General features: G+C 36.7%; 1 protein-coding gene across 6 annotated transcripts in view; it reads right to left on the bottom strand.

Moving 5' to 3' along the window:
* Nucleotides 1-16,014, bottom strand: part of LOC132202951 (teneurin-a) — a 322,154-nt gene that overhangs the window by 194,049 nt on the left and 112,091 nt on the right. For all 6 annotated transcript variants that reach the window (XM_059630319.1, XM_059630318.1, XM_059630313.1 and 3 more), the window contains one exon: nucleotides 14,697-14,741. The gene's annotated coding sequence lies outside the window, so the exon portion shown is untranslated. The remainder of the gene's footprint in view (nucleotides 1-14,696; nucleotides 14,742-16,014) is intronic.

The following is a 16,014-nucleotide window of genomic DNA, read 5'->3' on the forward strand; positions in this document are numbered from 1 at the left end:
TGATTTACACGCTTTTTGTTCGCGCTCCGCCGAGCCAACTCAATGCCGGCCGAATTCGCACAGCGGCTCATCAATAACTCGCATTTGTATCTCATTATCGGGCTACGGGGGATTTATGTGCGTGCAGCTGCGGCGCTTCCAGTTTCGCAATGAACGTGTCGCAAACCCGGCCCCGGCCGCGCGCGAAGCACATTCGTCCGCTTTTGTGGCGATGTGATGAATGGCGCTACAGATCTCTGCTCGATGATAGCTTGGTGCACACCATTGATCTCTCTTCCCAATTCAAAAGCACTTTTCACCAAAAAATACGCTCTGCAATATATCATGGCTTAACGCTGCGTCCAGTAATCTGTCTGTATTTAAATCGCTTAGTGATGAATCATTTATTTCATAGATTAATATTTTAAAATCTAAATTAAAAATTAATCAATTCTAATAGAAAATTATATGCAGCACAAACATTTTATTTTTGTTGTAAAATATTGAGTTCAATAGCTAAGTCTCTAACTAAATTTTAAGATAGCCCAAAATTTGATTTCTGAATTGATATTGCACTGTTTTTATTTTTAATTAAAATTGCATGGTCATAAAAAAACATACGTTTTTATGTTAGAAAGACTTTATATAAGGAAATTTAAAAACAATCATGAATGTGTTTTAATTTATTCCAATTTTTATCCATTTTTATCAACCCTGTTTTAACAAAAATCATATTGCAAAGGATTACTGGAAAACTTTATCTGAAATAATCATTCTTTAACGTTTTAAATTACACTAAATTTATAACTTTTCAATTAATTATTTCTTTTCTGTTTAGTTAGTAAACAATGTACGCGCTTCTAGTTAGTTTATTTGTCTTCTACAAATTTTTAAGCTTTTATGTTTTAAATTTCAGAAGGTTTCTTTTGAAATCTGTGTTTACTTCCGCATAAAGAATAAAAAATAAACTTCAATTCTGTATATTAAATATTACTATTTTTATTAGTGTATGAGCTACATGATTAAGTATTGGAAATTGTAAGAATATAAGTTTATAGAGCCCCTGTGATTTTAAGTCTTAATGCAAAATCTGTACAGCAAACTTTTTTTATTTAGTTAGATTACAAGTCCTTTTGTCTGATCTTATGGTACTAATTTTCTTATATAAAAGGAGCATATCTCCTTACTTATTACAAAAAGTCCCATTACAAACCAAACAAAGAGGTAAATCTATTTGTAACGGCAAAGTCATTAAGGAGTTTTAAGAGTTATAAGCTTATGGCTTATCGCACGCCATTGGCAGGACGAGTTCAAAGACCTTTTCATCGATTGTTATGTACGTTGATTAATTAATACGAATGAATTTAATTAGTTTTATTGATTTAGCGCGCCGTTTCCCCTCGCGGTTATAGATAGAGAGTTATGTTTGGCTCGGTGGAGAGCGCGCGCGGGGAGCAAAAAGGACTTAATTAAAGTCAATATAGGCGCGCGTGGTGAAAGCCTTTGTGTGTGTTTGCATCCGTACGCACACGCCGGGAGAGAGGGAGGATGGCCGACGGCCATTGATTAAACAGGGAATACCAGAGACGTCCTAACCCTATCTCAATACCGCACGGAATTCAAAATCACTCGGCTGGAATTTATCTCTTTGCTTTGCAGGAGGACGGAAGGCCGTTTTTCACCTTGGCCGTCACTGCCTCCGCATCCGGCCCTTTGTCACCACTTATTAATTACGCGACCGAAATGCTGATTTCCCTGCTGGGCGTCGCTGGAAAAATTATGTTCATTCAAAATCACTCTCTTTTCAAAAGGCGCAATTTGCGTTCGAACTTAACCAAGAGCTGAATTTTGTGACGGGGTTATTATTTGTAGGCTGGAGCTGTTGGCCTTAATGGCTGCTTTGTGCTTGTGTGTGTTGGCCAGGCGTCAATATTTAATAAAGCGCGCAATTACTAAAACTCTCTCTCTGGCTAGACCAGGATAGCCTTTAGAAGCGTGGGCGAGGGTAATTGGGAATTGCGGCTTCTTTGTGGATTGGAGCGCGACTCCCTTTGCGCTCAACGCCAGAAGTTTAACCTGTTAAAACGCCTTCAACACTCATGGAAAATCGGCCAAAACTCGCACACATCGCACGTATGAAATTTTAATGCATACAATTTTAAATTTCGATTTTGGCAAAATTAATTATAATGTAAAAATATAGTTTTTAGAGGTATGTAGATTCAAAAATATTTTATTGGCAATTTAATAATAATAAAATTTCGCCCTTGTTCTTTATGATAACAACATAGTTTCAGGAAATATTTTTAAATTCCTTATAAGTACAAATTTAATTCAATTCTTATTATTACATTTTATTAATAAGATTGTTGTTAAAATATAGGGGACAAAAAAAATTAATAGAACCTTGGATCATGAAAATTATTTTCCTTTGCGATAGTTTGTTTACAATTAAGACTGAACAGAAGAAAAAAAAATTAAATTAATTAGTTTTCCTACTTTTCCTGCAAAAAGTTTGCTGAAAAAGGACAAATATTAAATAAATCCAAATTTGATTTAATAACAAAACTTGAACCAATAAAAATTATTTGAATATAATATATTATATAATTATATTATATAATTAATATAAAATAAATTTAAAAATGTGTTGTTTTTTAAATGAATTGAATATGGAGGGAAAAAAATATTTTTTAAATAAAAATTACCATTTGCAACACAAGTAACTAATTTTTCAACCTCCCATAGGCGTCACTAATGGTCGCGCGGCCAAAATCAATCACCAATCTTCTCCTGTACTAATAACGTTATCAGACCGGCAGCAACAACAACACAAGCAAACTTTGCGTGCGGACAAAAGGTCGGCGAATAAATGGAAAAGGCCTTCTTGTGTGTGAGTAATGGTGGTGTGCTCCGGGTGGGCGCTGTCGGGGGCGGTTTTGTTGGATTGGCCGCCGATCGGAAGCGACTGGTCGGCCACGTGCAAGTCCAAGTCCCCTCGAGATGCTTGTACTCGCGGTATACGTACGAGCCATTGTTCTGACGTCAGGCCCAGACAAGTGGTGCCCTTGGGTGTTGGAAAAGGTCTTGACTCACTGCCAGCCTGTTTTGTTGAGAAAAACGGACGAGTGTTGTTTGGCTCATATATATAAAGCGTCTAATGCCGGCTCCGCGCTGCGCCAAGACTGCTTTTAAGAATTATTCAAATGAGTTTCGGCGGCCAGACGCAAATCCGGCGAAATTTGGCGCTGAAACGGGATTACTCGGGAGATTTGTGCATCTGCAAATATATAATATTAAACTACCCGCAGCACTTTGCCTTAATTTCATATTATATTAATTTTGCTTAATATATTTACTCCTTGCACTACAGAAATTTAATATTTTATTTTAATGTCTGAAATATTCTTCATACTGGTTTTTTTTTTCAAACATATTTTATTTTAGAAATATTCTCAATTTTGTTGGACAATATTTATAATTGAAAAAAATCCCCACTTTTGGAGGTACTTCTTAATTGGTATTTTTTTTTTCGCAAATCCTTAAATATTTAAATTTCTCTAGCAATCCTAGCAATCTTCAATCAAAACATAAAAATTGACATTGACAACAAATTGATTTTTTCTTATACATAACGATAAATTTAAAAAAATGAAGTCGCAATATTCAATATAATGTGAAGTAATTAAAAAAGATAATATTTAATGCAAATTAATGAAAATAAAAAGGTTAAATTGAATTATCTTTTGCCCCTCAAGGCCTCGATATTAACATTTTCATATTTATTTTATTAATCGCAAAATTCACAAAAAAAAAAAAAAATTGTGGTGCTTCGAGATTACTTTTGATAACAAAGCCATATTCCCAGAGTGCGCGGAGGCGCTGTTTTAAATAAACTTTGTGTATTCGCAACGAATCGGCCCCTCGGGTTGTTTAACGTGCGCGTGCATTCGCAAATACCGCTAAGATAACATTCATTAATAAACAAAAATGCTCGGCTCCCTTTGCATCGAGCAGCGCGCAGACGGCCCGCGGGCGTTTTTCCTCTGTTTGGTCGCGGGCTTGAATGGAGAGAAAGAGACTTCTTTGTGCGAGAGAGAACCGGCTGGATTTTATTTAGTCGAGCAATATCAAAGAGAGCCCTTCTCACAAGCAAGAGCGGGAAATCGCTATTGCTAGGTGAAACCATTTCCACCGGGGAATTTCGAACCCAACCGCTTAACATACAGAGGTGCTCCGTGTGTCTGTGTGCAAAATACATGCACCATTATTATCCCGGCTAGCCCTAGGGTCGGACCAAATAATGTCAGTTGGCGACCCCCAGGCCTATAACTATTAGCCTCTCTCTCTGATTCTGCGGCTCTCATCTGCGGTTCCTAATAACAGATACCATCAGGGAATCGCACGTGAATCGCCAGACATATTTATATATGCGGTCCGAGATTTAGCACGGGGGCCACACCGCCGTGAAATACGCGGCCCAACTGGCAGCCCGCGGCCGACGCAACACCCGACTGGAAAATAGACCCTTCTTCTCTCCTTTTCCCTTCATGCACCGTAAACAAGGGTCTCTTTTTGATCTCCACAGCCATACCGGGACAATGCCGAGCTGATAAATTGCACTGATACGGCTACTTTACGGCGCGGCGAGTAATTGGAAAACGCTTTGAAGGCAAGGATTACTCTGGCACGGATATTCACGGCTGGAGAGGTGCAACCTACGGATTTAAATTCAATCAAGACAGGCCCACGATTCTTTTAAAAAAGAGACGTTTCAGTACATATGAGCTTATTTTGACTGCTTAATTATATTATTTTGGTAAAAATATATTTTTCGCGTGTTATTAGTGGAAGAGAATGTAATTCACATTATCCGAATAACTATTAACTTATGTTTTTTTTCTTATAAGATACATATTATCATAATTAATTATTTAGTTCATTTTAACTTGGTTTGCCATTAGCATCTTCAATGGATAACTTGTTAAAATTTTGATGTTATTAAGCATTCCACATCTTTATTAAATTTTTTTATTAATATTATTTCATTAGAGACAACAAATTCTTGTTAATCATTTAAATTGATTACGGGACCGTTCACGAATGATTTAAGATAAATTGGACAGATTTTTTTTGTTACGAGCACCACTCTGATTTTTAGATATGTTGTTAGGGTTGATGAGAAACTACTTTGACCAAATTTTTAGACCAAAATATTTATTACTTTTTGAAATATTCGGTTTTTTTGAAAAACTCAAAAATGCTTATATCTTTGCTCCTCTTAGTTTTAGAGCAATTTGGTTTTCACTATAGTAGGTAACTTTTTATTCTGAACAATTTTGCTGTTGACCAAATTGCCCTAGGTCAAAGGTCAAGGTCATTAAAATGCATTTTTAGTTTTTGAGGTCATTTTTCTCAAAGAAGCGTATTTTTGATATTTTTTTAGCAAATGCAAAAAATGTAGCCCGCGAAATTCTACATCTGGTCCGAAATATTTGCGATGGCGTATATCTTAGTTTTTTAGTTATTTTAATTTAAAATTAAAAAGATGCGTTTTTCCGATATGCGGTATTTTGACATTTTTCTGTTATATTATTTCTAAGCAGCCTAGAGCAATGCGGTTTTCACTACTAGACCTATTTTTTAATTTTGAACAACTTTTCCGTTGACAAAAAATACCTAGGTCAAAGGTCAAGGTCAGTAAAATGCATTTTTAATTTTCTAGGTCAATTTTCTCAAAGAAGCGTATCTCAGATTTTTTCCGCAATATAGAAAAAAATTTTGCCCATGAAATTCTACATCTGGTTGGAAAAATTCAGAATGGCGTTATTTTTAGTTTTAAAGATATTTCAATAAATATTTAAAAAGTTCGTTTCCGTATATAATATTCTGACCCTTTTTGCCTTTTTTTTTTTATTCTTATTGAAATATCTTTTAATCTAAAAATAATGCCATTCTGAATTTTTCCTACCAGATGTAGAATTTCATGGGCAAAATTTTTTTCTATATTGCGGAAAAAATCTGAGATACGCTTCTTTGAGAAAATTGACCTAGAAAATTAAAAATGCATTTTACTGACCTTGACCTTTGACCTAGGTATTTTTTGTCAACGGAAAAGTTGTTCAAAATTAAAAAATAGGTCTAGTAGTGAAAACCGCATTGCTCTAGGCTGCTTAGAAATAATATAACAGAAAAATGTCAAAATACCGCATATCGGAAAAACGCATCTTTTTAATTTTAAATTAAAATAACTAAAAAACTAAGATATACGCCATCGCAAATATTTCGGACCAGATGTAGAATTTCGCGGGCTACATTTTTTGCATTTGCTAAAAAAATATCAAAAATACGCTTCTTTGAGAAAAATGACCTCAAAAACTAAAAATGCATTTTAATGACCTTGACCTTTGACCTAGGGCAATTTGGTCAACAGCAAAATTGTTCAGAATAAAAAGTTACCTACTATAGTGAAAACCAAATTGCTCTAAAACTAAGAGGAGCAAAGATATAAGCATTTTTGAGTTTTTCAAAAAACCCGAATATTTCAAAAAGTAATAAATATTTTGGTCTAAAAATTTGGTCAAAGTAGTTTCTCATCAACCCTAACAACATATCTAAAAATCAGAGTGGTGCTCGTAACAAAAAAAATCTGTCCAATTTATCTTAAATCATTCGTGAACGGCCCCTTACAAAAAATGTAAAAATTAATGTAAATAAAAATAAAAATAAAGTTTTAAATATTTTTCAATTTTATTTATTAGTTAAAAATTTAAAAATAACTCTAATTAAATAACACTAAAATTATGTATAAGGTAATAACTTACGTCTGAATATATAAGTCTTTTTATTCATTTTTCATGATAATATTTTAAGATTGGGATTTTCAAAAAATTGAAAGAATTCAATGTAGTACATATGTGTATAACACAAGAGATATAGAGATTTTCACATTTCTTCTGTAAATTTAAACCAACACGCTGTTTGTGAAATCGATTTTTTAAGTGATTTTGATTTTTTTTTTAGTTTGCCAACAAAACGAGGAGAATGCACGGCTATAGAATGCTGGTCAGAATGCGTATACCGGCATAAGTAACAGCGCAAATTTGCTTTTGAAAGGCAAGTTTCAGTGCGCCGTTCGCAAACAACAAGGGCAACTCGCCATACTCACTCACTGCACACAACGCCTATTTTCGGAGAGAAATTCTTTGTCTTTTGTTGCGTCGGCGGTGGCCATTAAGAACGCATCAGCGAGCTTTAAGTGATTTCAACTTCGCAGCAGACGCCCTTTATATATATTATGTGAGGAGTGCAAAAAAAGAGGAAAAGGCGAAGGCGGCCAAAAATAGAGAAAATTTGGCACGCGTTCCTTCACTTCCTTTTGCGCAAAAATTGCGGCGCCGCGTTTTTCTCTCATTTATGGCGCCGGAGTGCGGCTCCAATTGACCTTTTTTCGCAGGAAACGATCGGCTAACGACTTAAATGCATTTGAATAATTACGCACCCCCGTACCTCCCTTGCGCAGGGTAAACGGCGCTATTATAAGTTTTCGTCCCATTAGCATAATCTGAGCCCAGAGACAAATGACACGTTTCCTTCCGCGGCTGCTCCAACTTTTTCTTAAGCTCTCCACCATATATTTTCTCCACACTGCCACGACGTTCTCTTCTTTCTCTCAATTAGCCGTCATTTGGGGTGCATGGTATAGCTCTGTGTTGCGCAGACCACTTTTGAGAAGACGCGCGCGTGTTAAAAAGACGACGCTCGCTGTGAGAGGAAACAAAAAGTGGCTCGTCGTCGTTTTTTGCACAAGGAAGAGGATGAGAGTGCACCCCTCTGCAGTGGCTATAGGTGTCGTTTGTGGTGCAGCAAGATTAATACAGCCGGCATTAAATCATATTTTATTGCGTTAAAACTGAAAATGAAAATTAATGCCTCGGGCTGCGTGGCAGGCTGAGTTTTTGCTCGCGTTCATTTACAGCAAACGCTAAGCAGCGAAGATAGATCATCCGAAAGACAAACAAAATATGAAAAATTTATAACCACAACTAAAATCAAGTGAAGAGTGCTCACCTCAGCAATGTACTACTTTTGATCAGTAAAAGCACATTTTTTTTTACATACAACTGGTGGAGCTTTCAATTAAAAAACTTGTTTAATGTTTGATCAAATAAGCTTGTTTTTTTTTATTTGCAAATTTTTTTTTTTAATATTTTTCCTTTTCTTCATTATTCTTTTCATTTTTTAAATTTACATCTAGAACAATGCTAAATTTTTTTTATATAATTTTAGGTCTACTTAGAAAAGAGAGATGAAGGGGTGGTAGCCTCACTGCAGCCAAGAGCCACCCATTGATGCTGGAGTGCTGGTGGATTGAGGCGGCTGCGAATTCTCAACATGAGGTGCGGCCCCAGAAGCCAACCTGCGCCGGTTCCTCGCCGTCATCAATCTCGCCATCATCGATGACCATCTGGTTTGCAGGCAGCTGGTTCTCCAGGACGTGCAGGAAGTCCAAAAGTTGCTTTCGCCCTGTTAAAAAATGATGAATTATTAAAAACAATCTTATGCATTTAAAAAAAAATAATCTACCAACATGGCCAGCAGGCACGAGACCGTTCAGCACAGATATCGCAAAGATCTCCTCGGTGGTCAGGGCTTCCCATTCGCTAGACTCGACCGCCTCCCTGAGTCTCCTAGGCAGGTTTTCTGTCCTGATGCCTTGGACCGGTCTTGAGAAGCAAACCCCGACAACCACGTTGATTTTGCGGGATTTGGCGTAGTCGTAGAGGACCTCTGCGTGCCGCTGGTGGGCTGAGGGAAACATTAAAATAAAATTAAAATGCTTAATTAAAAAGGCACGAATATTTCTTTTACTTTCTGGCCGGCCAGTCTCAGGAGCGATCTTCAAGATCACACTCGAGCAGTGTACAGATGATACTTGTGGCCCAGCTCTTGAATTTGAGCGACACCAGCGATGCGACTGAGATGCCAAGATCCTTTGAATGTCACTCGCTTAGAGGCTGGGAAGAGGCAGGCAGGCAGGCAGGTGACACGCTTGCATTTTCAATTTTACTCAGCGAATTCGCAAACAAAACCGTTATGACGGATCTCGAAGAATCAATGAACATTTGAAATTTTTTTTAATTGTTGTAATTTTTCATTGTTGAATCAATAAATTTTCTTGCTTACGCATTTTAAATGTTGTTAACAAGCAACAATGGGAAATAAATTTTATAACATTAAATGCAATTCATTTATTTTTATTTCATATCCTTATGCAAATAAATATCAAATTAATTGACCGTTCAAATTTCAAATTTTACTGAAACACAGGTAGAACTTTTGATAGGTTCAATTATTTTTAGACTATACTTTGTTTATAAATAACAAGAAAAAGCGCTATATTTTTGTGTTTACCTTTTTGGAAAAGCCCTGGCAGAAACGATTATTGGAGAAATAATTCTAAAATATTTATACAATATTCCACCATTGAATTAATATTGGGATCAATATAAAATTCTGACAGGGAGGATTGGTTTAAATGATTTTAAAAAGATTAAAAAATAAAAATTATTTCAACTAAAATCAAGTGAAGAAATGGACTTGCTCACCTCAGCTATGTTCTACTTTTGATAAAAAAACCAATTTTTTTTATGTTCTACTTTTGATAAAATAAACCAATTTTTTTTTTAATAAAACTGGTGGAACTTGAAATGAACAAACTTGATTGATCAAATTATGTCTTATTTTTTTTTAATAATCATTACATTGTTTTCTTCTCATTACTACTGCAATTAACATCTAGAAAAATGTTATTACAAAATATTCTAAGGCAATGTGAAGAGAAATGTATTCATTTTACGGCTTAAAAAACTAATTAATTCGAATTTCAAAATAAAGAAACAAAAAAATATGATGTTTTAAATGAATAATGATAGGAACGGCATTTACTCATTTTACATTGTTTTAGGGCAAAAAATATTCTATACAAAGTTTGAAATAAGTTGTAAACAATTGCTAACTGCAAAACTGTATTTTACAATTATAAATTACTTTTTATAATCTTGTGCTTGTTTGTGATAAAATTTGAAAAATGATTTTTGTAGTTATTTTTGTCAAAATAATTTCACAGGCTCACTAATTACGGCAGTTCCCTCAATTTTGATTTAATTTTGTTACTAAAAAAATTACTTAATGAAATTAAAAAAATATTTGTCTAGCTTTTTGGTTTGAACTGTAGTTGTTGTTACAATTAGCTTTGTGAGAGCGGCTCTTTTAGTCAGTGGTTTGTGCTTTGGACCAGAGCAGTAAATATTGACGAAGCCCGGTGCGTGGGTTCGCGATTGTTGGAGAGAGCTGAAAGGTCACCGCGCGTCACGCGCACCCGTAAGCCCACCGGTGTTTGATGGAAGGCAGAAAACGCGCCGATAATGAGGTGCCGAGGGCCGTGAATACGCGATAATAGGCTTAGCGCACCGCCGCGTCGGGCCTAATATGGCGGCGCATGCAGCCGATTGCTTTGGACTAATCATTTAAGCCGACTCATCAATCAAGCTTTGCGAGCGCCGGGGCTGATCTGCAAACACACACGAGACGAGGGCGGTTCGCCACCCACCGCCCTCATCTTGGCGGCTTGTACGAAAGACGCCTCTATTGACAGAGGAATTCTATTGAAAGAGGTTGTGTGCGTGTTTGCTGTAACTTCCAATTCCGCAACTCGCTAATGCGCAAATGGCCGCTTTGTTTCCGCTTTGCAGAGCGATTATCAATAAAATCAAATGGCACGTCAAGTGCAGATGCAAAGTGCTAATTAACTCGCCTTCGGGCGCTTGATTTATGCGATATATTTTAATGTGTTTACGCACGGCAAACGCGGCTCTCCGTTTTCCAAATTCGTTCTCATAAATCACGTCCCGCGCGCCGCGTGCCCAGGCTTATTTGATATTTCGCTGGCGCAAAAACGTGTGGCGCGTGGAGGCGCCGCCGCTTTCTTGAAATAGATTTATGTAAGCTGCCGAAAGGAGAGGAGAAAAAAGAAAGTTGAATTTCATTTGCTGTGGATCAGCTTTCGTTAGCCAGGGGGGATGAAATTCCGCAGAGGGGGTCTACGAATTTTGATTGAGACACTTTTTAAGCAGATAGTGATTGATAACTTTTATTTAAAACAGTTTTTAGTATTTAACTATCAATTCCAATAGACCTTTAATTGATACGTGCAAATATAAAGGCTGATAAATTGTTAATTTAATGTGTTTGAAAAATAAAAGTAAATAAAATATAAATACTTTCTTTTTCACAAAATATTATATGTAAAAAATTTTAAATTTTTTTTAATATAACCCTCGGTCTGAACCCAATAAACAATCATTTTGCAACTAACATTTATTTGTGGTACAATATATTGCAAAAAGAACTTGATTCCAGAATCGTTTACTCCACAAATAACTCCACCATAATTATTAATAATGGCTAAATTGTAAAATAAATTATGAATAATATTCATTTCCACAAATATTATGTTAAAAATTATGTAATTAAATTTTTTAGTATAGTCCTTGGTCTGAACCCAATAAACTAACATTTGCAACTAAAATATTTATATTTTTGTGGTATAATATTTAAATAAAAAACTTGATTCCAGAATCGCTTACTCCACAAATAACCACCATTTTTATTAATAAAGGCTAAATTGTTAAATAAATTGAATAAAATATGAATAATTTTCATTTCCACAAATTTTATGTTAAAAATTAATTATATTTTCTTAATAGAGCTGATCTGATCTTATGCACGCATTTTTTTTTTAATAAAATATTTATATTTTAGTGGTATTTTTTTTTTAATAAAATATTTATATTTTAGTGGTACAATATATTAAAAAAACTTGATTCCAGAATCGCTTACTTTACAAATAACTTACTAATTTTTATTTATAATGGCTAAATTGTTTGATTGCTATTAGAGAATTGAACTTTCATTAGCATAGTTTTAACTGTTACAAATATTTCCAACAGAACATAATGCAGAATAAGGAAGCGCTCTGTGTTTTTCCCTCAATGGCCCACGAGATCGACTGTTTTATCACGTTGCAAATAAACGAATTACTTTTAACTGCAAAACGGCGGGAAAGTGGCTCGTAAATCCGTAGTCGAAATTGCGTCCTTCCCTGAGCGCAGATCACGTTGCGAATGCCTAATGAGTCTCTGCCCGCCCGCCCTCGCGCATCTCACAACTTTCCCGGACGCAATTAAACAATCGAAGGGCACTCTTGGGCCAAGTAACCACCCATGCATCGTCAAGGAGGTCAGAAGTCGTCAACGGGGTGGCCGATCGTGTCGATCCCTGCTGCAAGTTGAGCGGCGGAAGTATTCAAATGATGAGATGGTAAACTAGCGGTGTAATTAGAATACATTTAAGCGCGAGAGAGTATCTATGGCAAAGTCGGGAGTACACTGAATACAAATAGCCTAATTATATTCTCCCGCTACTCAAACCGCGAGTCTCGCAAGCGAAGGGGAGCAGCAGTAGTTTGCTCTCGCGAAATCTGAATTTCCCTTTTAACGGCCGCTTTCGCACAATCGCACATACTTTGCAAGATAGCACGCGACAAGAAGAAGTACAGGAGATTCTCCCCTTCGCAGACCAAACAAACTTTTAATTCGCTTTATGGGCCATATTCTGGGTCGCATCTCGCCGTGTGCTTATTGCCGACGACGACTTTTATTTTCATTTCCGAGCGCTCTATTCAAATGAGGCAATTTTTATCATGGAAAACCGTAAGTACTCGCGAGATGAAACGCTGGTAATTGCGAAAGTTTTTTAAGTGGATTTTTAATATACGAGAGAAAATAAAGGGCTCAGGTAAAGAGAAGTGCCTGCCGGTCTTAATCTGATGACGTGTTGGCGTAATCCTTGCGTAATTGAATGGCGCATTAGGCCAACGGAGAGAGAAGAGATGTGAAATAGGTCAACAACGTGTATTGTCTCCGAACTCGGCGCAGTCAGTCAGTCATTCAGGCAGACGAGAGTGCGTCGTGGTGAGGCTGCAGGGCCCCTTGCGCTCATTATTCCACCTTGGCAATTCCGCTCGCAGCTCCGCCGAGTAAATAATTACAGTTAGCGCGAGTGTTGTCTACGGCAAGGCCTGTATGTGCGATGTCAGTTTCTCATTAGCGCCGAACATCGCACGTGCAATAAACTATGCACGCTCATCTCCTCCCTCTCTCGCTCCATATGTGCGGTTTCTGCAGAGGAGCGCACACTTACACACTTGAGCATCCAGAGACAATTTGGGTCTCGTCGCAAGAGCACAAAGAGCTAAAACGTCCACTTGGATCGATTTCGGCAGTGACGCTAATTGACTCGGAAAGGGTGAATTAAATTATCATTGCGGCACATTACGGAAATTTGGCCGTTAAACAGCGCCCAGGGCCTTTCCATCTCTCGAGCTCTGAAAAGGAAAGGAGCAAATCTTGAGGGACTTCTTCTTTTATCGCGGTCGCCTGCTGCGTTGCTGGAAGAGACTGCTTTTTAATATTTCAACTCTCGTCCCTCATCAGCAGCACTCTCAGGCATCGATCAGTTCGGTTACAGGGAAGCCGGAATAGAATGAAAGTCAGGCAACCACCCACTGGCGGAATATTTTCAAGTGCTTTGCCAATATCATTATCTGCAGACCGCGAAAGCTCTTACTTATACATAAAGAACGGAAGAAATGAACTAAGAAGGAAAGAAAGAAAAAAGCCGCCTCGACCGATCGCTCTCGCTCTCAATGCCAGAGTGGCGGATTCGGTCCAACGACCCCTATAACTCCCCTCCTCCTGCCATTGGATACATATATGGAAATGGAAATATCTTCTTTTAAGACAAAAGAAAAATCGACTTTATAACACAATTTTGCCCAAAATCGTTAAGCGTGCCTGAGCGTGCTTTTTTTATATCTACTTGCAAATAGGCCTATACTGATTTTAACTATTTAAATTCTAATAACTTAGAATCCACAAATAAATTTGTAGAACTAATGTATAATATATAATTATGTAACTTAAATGTATTGTCAATAACTACGCATGAACTATAATGCTCGCTTGAGCATATTAATTTAAGACAATTTTTTTTATATATTCCATAATTTTATAAAAATATTTTTTATATATTTTTTAAAATCACTAAATGTTTCATTATAATTAATTTTATTTTGTAAATCGAAGTTTAAAAAAAAATTTATAACTGAAAGCATAAAATTTTTCCACTTTGTTCTCCAGTTATTTTAATGTGCACTCAAAAAAGATTCAAGCGTCACAACAATGAAACTTAATTTGATTTTTATTAGAGTTCTCTGATTGGGTACAAGTAAATTTTTCCCAATCGAAACGCTTGGCAACAATCAAAATTTTCTCCGATTGTTGTGATGTGCAAAGCTTGCACTCACATTAGTTAAAATTTATTATGAATATGCTAAAAATTCATGTTATATACATAATTTGATTTTATTAAAATGTTAATAAAATTGATTATTACAACTCTCCCTACTTCCCTCTGATTTGCGTTATTATAATTTAATGCAAATGGAAAATTCTTCAACTTGGCTCGCAATAAGAATTCAACTAACCCGCATGTGAATCCATGCGAGAAATAAATCGATTCGCTCACTCAGCATTTCTCCGCGGCTGAACGTGACGGCAATGAGCAAAAAGTGCAAGAGGAAAAGGAGGACTCACCTAGCAGAGGTTGTGATGTGCAGTTCGGTGAAGCAGATCAATCGCCTGCAACAGAGGAGCAAGAGGCACATGAGATTCCTGCGGCTGCTGAATCAGATCCATTATTATTACACGCTACATGCAACCGCCATTACCGTACGTGGCAATCATTTCCTTACAGTTCCCCGAAGGGCCCCGTCCTCGTTCGCATTCTGCCGATTGTGTAATCGCCGTCGTGTTTACAACGGTCGAGAGAGAACCCAGGAAAAAGCGGCGGCTCAGTGCGCGAATTATTTCACGTTGGATCATCACGCACCGGTGACCGCACAGAATGCTCCGCCGAACCCTCTGAATCGAGTGGTCGCTTGGCTTTCTTTTGTGCCGTGTTTTTTGTGTCGGCGTTTTTGCGTCGGGCCTGTTGCCCGCGTGCGCAAAAAATGCATTTTTCCTGCGGCTGTTTGCTCTGGTGCACTTGGTTACATTTGCTTTGGTTTTTTGCCCCGCTCGCATGAGGGGACCAAAAATATACTACCAACTTCAACATTTTCCATTCTTTACACACCCACATTGCCATTGTTGTTAAAAACTGGGTGGGACGTAATAAACTCGGATTAAACATCGTTTGTTTACATATATTCAGCAAATTATATGTCGTGTTCTAACAAAGTATTTTAAAATAATTATAATAAAACCCTACAGATTTGTTGTAATGAGTGAGTAATTAAAAGCGATTTTCCCATAGCATGTAAACTTTTAGCTAACTTTCAACAAAAATAAATTTATTTTTTATATATTTTATATTTAAATTATTAGTTATTTTAAAGATTTCAGAAGAAAATTCAACAGAGTAAAACTGATATAATTTCAGCAAAAGGAACAATTACTTTTTCTTAATATAATATAAGGATTATATGATTTCATATTGATTTTAAATATAAAATGTTGTACAAAATTTCAAAATTTAAAATATATAGTCGAGAGCTTTTAAAGACACAAATAACACACATATGACAGAAATTCTTCAAATTTTAAACCAAGGCAATACTCAACAAGGAGGAGAAATAAGCTCCTCCATGGAATTTTATTTCTTATTGAAAGCTTTATGAAAGGGCTGTTGAATTTTGAAATCATACTCAAACAAAGAAGCGTTTTCTGAAATCCCATTGGATGAAACATTCTCACGTGCGAGAGGGTCAAGAGTTTGCCCCCTGTCGCTTGTATCCGCAAACAAAATGCAGACAGATCTCTTCAATATCTCGACCCCAGCGGTGGTCTGGTCACCCCGGCGATGACTTCTTAATGCTTGCTGGACGATATGGCGAGAGCGGGGCTAGGCGAA

Source organism: Neocloeon triangulifer, unplaced genomic scaffold (assembly GCF_031216515.1).
Source record: "Neocloeon triangulifer isolate White Clay Creek 2 clone unplaced genomic scaffold, ASM3121651v1 ptg000017l, whole genome shotgun sequence".
Lineage (NCBI taxonomy): Eukaryota > Metazoa > Arthropoda > Insecta > Ephemeroptera > Baetidae > Neocloeon > Neocloeon triangulifer.